We start from the raw sequence: 7501 nt of genomic DNA, 5'->3' as shown, positions 1-7501 counted from the left end.
TGCCTGGGCACCCTGCAGTCACCCCCTTTCCCTATGCCAGCCTGCGGCACACCCCAAAGGGCTGTCCTATCACCTCTTCTTTTTAACATAGCTCTTATCCCCCTAGCTGCAGCCCTCCACACTATCCCACACCTCCACAGCACTCTCTATGCAGACGACATAACTCTCTGGGTTGCTTCAGGCCGCGACGCACACATCGAGGAAACCTTACAGGCGGGTCTTTGATTGATTGGAGGGTTTAACGCGCCGACGCAACGCAGGCGATGAGGCGCGCTGTAGTGGAGGGCTCCAGATTAATTTTGACCACCTGGGGATCTTTAACGTGCGCCGAAATCTCGTACACACGGGCGTTTTTGCTTTTCGCCTCCATGAGAAAAGCAGCCGCCGCGGCCGGGAATCGAACCCGCGACCTCGTGCTCAGCAGCGCAACGCCTTAGCCACTGAGCCATCGCGGCGGGTCACAGGCGGGTCTCACTGCCATCCCGCAATGCATCCAACCCCCCACGCTCAACTGCTCCCCCACCAAGTCAGCCCTACTCGTCCTTCCACCACACAAAACTGCCCCCCCACCTAAAATCTGCTTATTTGCACACAACACACATATCCCCCAAACCACCCATCTCCGTATTCTAGGGCTCCACATCACCTCCACTCACTTCCCTCACAAAGCACTCACTCACATCAAATAATACGTAGCCCGAACCTCTCACCTTGCCCGCTGGGTGGCTAACCGCCAACACGGCATGGGAGAGACTGACCGCATACGTCTCCTCCAAAGCTTTCTAATCAGCCGATTAACCTACCACCTTCCTTTCACCACCTTCACACAAACCCAGCACGCACAACTCAACGGCCTTATACGCAAAGCCTACCACCACACGTTGCTTTTACCTCCCCATGCCCCTAGCTACCACGTGCCTTACAGCTATGGGACTCCACAACAGTACACAGAAACTCATCAAAGCGCAGCACTCCTCCCAAATCCTCCGTCTCTCCCGCTCCTTCACTGGACACCACATCCTAGCCTCCCTCGATATCAACCCAATTCAAACTTCCTCCCCCCCCTGCCTATGTCTCCCCCCCCCCCACCCACATACGACGCCTGCTCCTCGTCAAACCCCTTCCTCGCAACATGGACCCTCTCCACCATGCAGGCCGCTGCATGGCACGTGCCAAGTGCCACGCCCTCTCCCACCCACCCTCTTCTACTACCATCTATGTGTATGCGGCTCAATACCCGAAAAATCAGGCTTACGCCACTTCTATGTACGGTCCTCCCCACCCCACAACCATGTCTGTCTTCACCCCCTCTCCTACGGTGGCAGAGGGAGTTGCCATTGACCTCGCCATATTTTAACAGCCCCAACCCACCACCATCCTCTCCGACTCCCAGCATGCACTACCAAACTACCTTAATGGACGCACCTCTCCACAAGCTCTCCGTATCATCCTCCGACACCCTCCCCAGGATCCTGTGGAGCTACTGTGGACAACGGCCCAGACTGGCTTAGGAGGCAATGAGGCAGTACATTCACATGCTCGAGAACTCGTTACCTGGACTCACGCTTCTTTTGCTCCTAACCACAGTATCCCCACCCCCCTGTACACATGCACCGACAGTACACTCCACCACAGACTGAACCGTCAGACCCACTCACCCCCCCACAGCTCCCTATCACCAGAGGAGGCCCGCATGTGGCACATCATCCAAGTGCACACCTTCCCTCACCGCACGATCCTACAGCACTCCCACCCCCGCCTGTTTCCATCACCCCGCTGCCCGCATTGTGGTGCACTGGACACGCACTTTTATTCCTTCTGCCAGTGCCCCATGAATCCCTACCCACCCCTCCCACCCCCCAGGCCTCGGAGCAGACCATGTGGAGCTCCGAGGTTTCGGACCCGGTGCTAGTCACCTCCTGAGGCCTCCAGATCGCTGCGGCCCTGTGGGCAGCCGCCGCCGCCATCGCCCTATAAGGGGGAGCTCTTTAAATAAATGTTATCTCTCCCTCTCTCTATGGTACTGCACATAACTTTGCTGATAGGGCAGTTATAGTTTCACCCTGCCACCCAAAACAAAGAGAGCAGCCCTTCCCCAGGGTGCCATCATACCCTGCTTCTAGTAGAGGGGGAGGTGCGCTGACTGGCTGCCCAGGCCACCGTGGAATCAGACGTGGCTCCAGTGTCGCCCATGCACCAGCACAGCTCCACGGACTCCGGCCCCGTCCAACCATCCGCTGCATGCACAAAGTGGGGGAGTGCTCCATTTGATCGAGATTCACAACAAGAAGAGCGTGTGTGCCAATGTGCGTGTTGCCTGTTCTCACATCACCACCCACTGCACCCCTCAGCGAGCAACAGAGTACTGTACTGCCTGCAAGCAGTAGCCTTCAAATGATTTCATTTCAAAAGGAGAGGGGGCTGGCCACAATAGAAAAACAAAAGGAGAAGAACGTGTTAGGAGAAAAGTAAACACAAGCAGCTCAAAAATAGACTAGGATGCTGTACAGGTGCCCTGTTCTTTTGATTTCGGTCAGGGGCATTATCACTGATACAGAGAAGACTTCGAAATCATGCGCCTTAACGTCACCACTTGTGGAACCAAGAAAAAAAAAAGAAAATACCGTATTTACTCGCGTAATGAACCCACTAGCATAATGAACCCTCCCCCATTTTTCTTGTTGAGAATTTGCTTGTTTGTCACTTTGAATAAAAAATGCAGCGGAAATATGGTTTTGATTCAGAATGGTTGCTGATGCTGCAGGCGATCGCAGTAACTTGATCATGAGCTACAGTACGCGCAGAAATGCCAAAAATGCATTCCAAGAAAAAGAAATCTGAAGCGTAGCCGGAGATGTGAACGCGAATGCCGTGGCTTACAATTTAAAAATTGCGCGCCTGCGGTGCGCCATTTGTTGAATGCAAAACACCTTCTTGCGCCATAAAAACGTTGCGGTGTGCGAACAAAGCACAAAACGTACTCCGCACTCCTTCCCTGCACTTTGCTGTTTGGGCTGGTTCTGCCAGCGTGCAAACAAATCACTAAATGTACTCCGCACTCCTCTGCCCTTGCATTACACTCCGTGGTTTTGTTCAGCTGTGTTCCAACCTTTTTTTGTGCTCCTGGTGCGCGGCGTTTTAAACTAAGGTGGTGGAGCATGCGTAATGGCACAGCTGTGTGGCACTTCAGTGTTGACCGAGTGAGTGTAGGCTACGGGCGGAAACGAGAGGTTTTCAGGCAGTGAACAGGGATCGCCGTGTGTTTCGTGGGCCCAAAGAAGGGAAGTTTGCCGGTGTCGGGAAAGAAATTTTGGAGTGCCTTGACTGCATGGAAGACGGTGCCGACAACAAAGTGCGGCCGCAAGCGAATTCAGTGAGGAGGGAAGCTCCATGGCGAAGGGGGACGATGGCGAGTTGCGAGTAAAATATAAATTTCATTACCTATGATACGAAAAGGGAAAGCCAATCTTCAGCTTTTATTGGCGCCGTGAAGAGAGCGACGCAAGGCCGTGCACAGTAGTACAAGCGCAGCGTTCCGAACCCCATCCCAAGCGAACATGCCCGCACGCATCGCCAGGCGCGTGAACATGCCACTTCGTTGTCGGTGTCTCTCTCATCATCATTACTGTTCATGTTGGTGGTAAATTAAAAATCCGCCACAACCTAATTACCTACGTGTTTTTACAAAAATGGTAAGGCTCTGACAGCGCTTCTCTTAGCAACTTAATTGTACGAAATTTCAACTATTAAAAATACAATTTTTTTCCCGCATAATGAACCCTCCCCCCAAATTAACGTTGAATTTTCTAGAAAAAAAGTGAGTTCATTACGCGAGTAAATATGGTAGAATTGCCACTATGATGCCCGCAAATTGCTATGGTCACACAAAAGCTGCTGTCTCCAACCAAAGAACCCTGGAGGTCGTGCCAAGGGTTTAAACTTTCTACACCAGCTAACTTTCGATTAACTGGGAATAGAGTCAGAAGACTACACAACTAAATACATACTGGAACAATGCCTTGTCACAAAAACGGTCAAGGTATTAAACCATTCTCCCGCTGTGCCCTAGAACTGTTTCCGATTGCAATGATTTCCCAAAGTGTCCACCGTTGCTGTCACCCACTGTACAACTACCGTATTATTACCTGTTGATCGTTTATCCATGCATCCATGTATTGATCATGTATCCATATGTATGTCTACTGATTGCATACACCCCTCTCCTGCTTGGACATGACAAGGTCGCAGTATTGCATTAACAGTGGAATCTCGGTCATACGAATCTCAAGGGGTGGCAAAAATATTCGTATCGTCCGAAAATTCATCAGAAAACGAGAAAATTGCCCCCACCTCCCCGAAGGGAATCGTGAGGAAGTGCGAATGCATTTCTTGCGCCGAGAGTACACGGCGTAGTAATTCTGCCATCGCCTTGAGAGGCGCAGTACCGGCGAGGGGGAGCTGTCAGGCGAGGGGAGAGGCGCGCGCCGAGGGTGAGTGCAAACCTAACGGGGGGAGAGGCGCGCCAGCTGCAGAGCATGTGACGTCACGGCGCGAGGAGAGGGGGAGCAGACGCAAAGGCGCCAGCGCGCGGTCACGTGGGAGTGTGACGTCACGGCGCGAGGAGCGGTGCGGGAGCCGGCGCGGGCGCGCGCGGGTCACGTGGGGTGTGACGTCGCTGCGCCGTTGCTACAGACGCTCCTCTCCGCTCCTCGCGCCGTTGCTAGGGGAGAGGAGGAGGAGCAATGCGGACGGCGGATTCAGGGTCGCTTATTGGCCGCGAGGCCCACCACTGGAGAGGCCGGCGCTGCGATCGTTTTGACGTCACTTGTAGGATCACCGTTCCAATCTTGCTGCGTAGTTGGCTTGCAGCGCATGACACTTCGCTTAGGAAGCGCGTTCTACAAGTATTTTCGTGTTAATTTCCTTCGTTTGAAGTTAATTCTCAGTGCGTCAAGCACAGTTCGACCTAATGGTGGCTGTATAACCGTGTCAACTGTGGTAGATTATCCGCAAACACCATGAGCGTGGTGGTGTATTACGCATGCGACCGAAGCGTAAGCAGCGGCTTGTTTCCCCGATCAACAATGTGGACTACGACGATCGCCGAGTGAAGTTTCTAGATTTCCCTTGTTTGCAAGAAATGTATAAAGCAGGAAATCGTGAAGCGATAACTGCTCGCAGAAGCACACGCACCCGCCGTGCCTGCCCGCACAGCCGACGGTGCGGCTCGAACCGACGCAGGTCGCGGCAGCAACAACTTGTCGCCGCTTTTTAAAATCACACAAGTCGTTGAAAAGAAGTTCCAGATTGGTGAAAGTGGATGTTAGCGTGATGAAAAATTCTGATAGGTAGTGTCATCAGCTGTGGTTTTCAAAGCGATGCTCAAATATCTGCCGCGATTTACGCCGACCGGCCGCGGAGGTCGGTCCCGGCAGCGCCGGCCCGTTCACACGGTGCTGCGAGCGGCCGAAGGATGGCTATGCTTGCGCGCAAGAATCGGCCGAGGCCGTGCAGGTATCCTGATTGTCGATCGCTTCAACGGAAATCACCGCGCTTACAGAGTTCCCAGCGCGGGGAAACGTTCTGTTAGGGACTGTCACTCGCAACTCTAACGGCGATGAAATATCTGCTGCGACGCCAAGCCTAAAGTTCCCAACAACCGATTACGTGCACGCGAAGCCGGCTGCGAGCTGTTGGCGAAGGCCCTCCCGTCGCGCACGCGCGTGTTGCGTTTGGGTTCCTCTAACTTCTTGGGGGCCCGCAACGCTCGGTTCTCCTATTTTAAATATCCCCATTACCCGAAACCATTAACGACGTGTTTCTCCTCGTACGCAGCCTCGCGTTCTGTGAGCAGTCGGGAGTATCGAAATTGATGCTTGCGAAATGCCTGCTTACTGTAAACATACAAAACACGCTGCAATTATAAATTACCCCGCCGAGTACCTAATGAAAACTAAATATGGCTTGTCCAAACCCGCTCGAAGGCGTTGAAAACTCGCGTTTATAACGTTCATACGTTGCGGAGAAGTCGCGAAAAGTAAACATGAGCCGTGCAATGTACAGGCTACGGCAGTGATCGTTAATCAAATCCGGGCATGACTATAAAAACATCGTAGGTCGAAATAGGCACTGATCAAGCCAAACTGCAGACCATAACAATACTTTTAAGCATGTGCGGCGAAGCAATCTGATCAGCGTTCTCGCGTCATTCATTTACCGGGCAATACGAGCAGTTCGCGCGGTGAGATCATAAGTGAGCGACGCGTTTCCGTCGCTGTTACAAGGTGTTTGCTTGCACACACATGTCCCGTCTCAAGTATTTCGTAATAAATTTACAGCGTACTTTTCTCGGCATCAGTTGCATCGTCCTTGGCGTTAGCTGGCTGCGTATGTAAGAGCTGTGGGTCGCGGTGGTAGGAAGTACCTAAACGCGGCGGTGTCGCCGGGAACAAGCGAGTCGCTGATTGCTTACCGGAATTATTTTGTTTACAGACAACGTTTTTGGTAATTTGCATCAAATCCACAAGGAGCGGGCGAGACGGTGGCCACAAGAAAAAAAAAAAAAACACGCTTCCGCATACGCACGGGAACTCTGCTGTAGCAGACGACAACACGATTCGGCGTCCTACAAGTGACGTCAGTCGTAGGTGGCGCCACGGTATGTCCTCGAGGCCAATAAAGTGCATCGCACTTAAAAAATGGTATAGTGCCGTGCATTATGTGACAGGCGGCGGCAACATGGCGTCGGCTCTTGCCGTGAAGAGGTGCAAGTAGCTTCAGCGACCACTTGGAACCTTTTTTTTAAAACACAGCTCAAGGTGTAAACTAAATTGCTCATGCCGGAAAGGAGCTCACAGTGTGGGAGAAAACTGCGCTATAAAATGCCATCCGTGCCAAATATCCGCCGCGGAGGTGGCCCAGCCAGCTGCTGCGAGTGCTTCGAAATTGCCGCTATGAGGCACGCGTCTTCCCATTGGCGCAAGTCGTGAGGCTCCTCCCACTGCCGTTCGCGGCAACCGAGGCAGAGGCTGGCACCGTCTGCCGGCTCGAATCGTCAACGCGGGAATCAAAAGAACGCGTGCTCATCGTCGACGCGCTGTGCGCACACAAACCGCATGCGATTCGTGCACGTCAGCGTTGCACGCGCGTTATTTTCACGCCCGCATTGACGATTTGGCTCCCGCGACAGATTCTACCTCGCTCGGAAAATGACGCCCGACTAGCACGGCAGTGGGAGGAGCCTGCCGACTCGTGCCAATGGCGAGGTGCGCTCTTCATTGCGGCATGAAAACGCTTCGGACAGCCCGCTGGCCCCGCCAGAGATGTTATGGCTTACCAGGGTTACGGATATTTGATTGGCGCTTTTCCTAGCTGTGCGGACGATGCTTTATAGGGCTTCCTCGATTTACTAGTCCTGGACCGTCCGCAGGCAGTTAGAGGACTACCTTCGGACCGGAAGTCCCATAGGGATACATAGGAAAATCGATTGCCGGAGCGAGTC

Source organism: Haemaphysalis longicornis, unplaced genomic scaffold (assembly GCF_048455015.1).
Source record: "Haemaphysalis longicornis isolate Haplotype H1 unplaced genomic scaffold, Haemaphysalis longicornis Haplotype H1 scaffold_2, whole genome shotgun sequence".
Classification (NCBI taxonomy): domain Eukaryota; kingdom Metazoa; phylum Arthropoda; class Arachnida; order Ixodida; family Ixodidae; genus Haemaphysalis; species Haemaphysalis longicornis.
The sequence above is the reverse complement of the archived record's forward strand: the minus strand, read 5'-3'. Positions refer to the sequence as shown.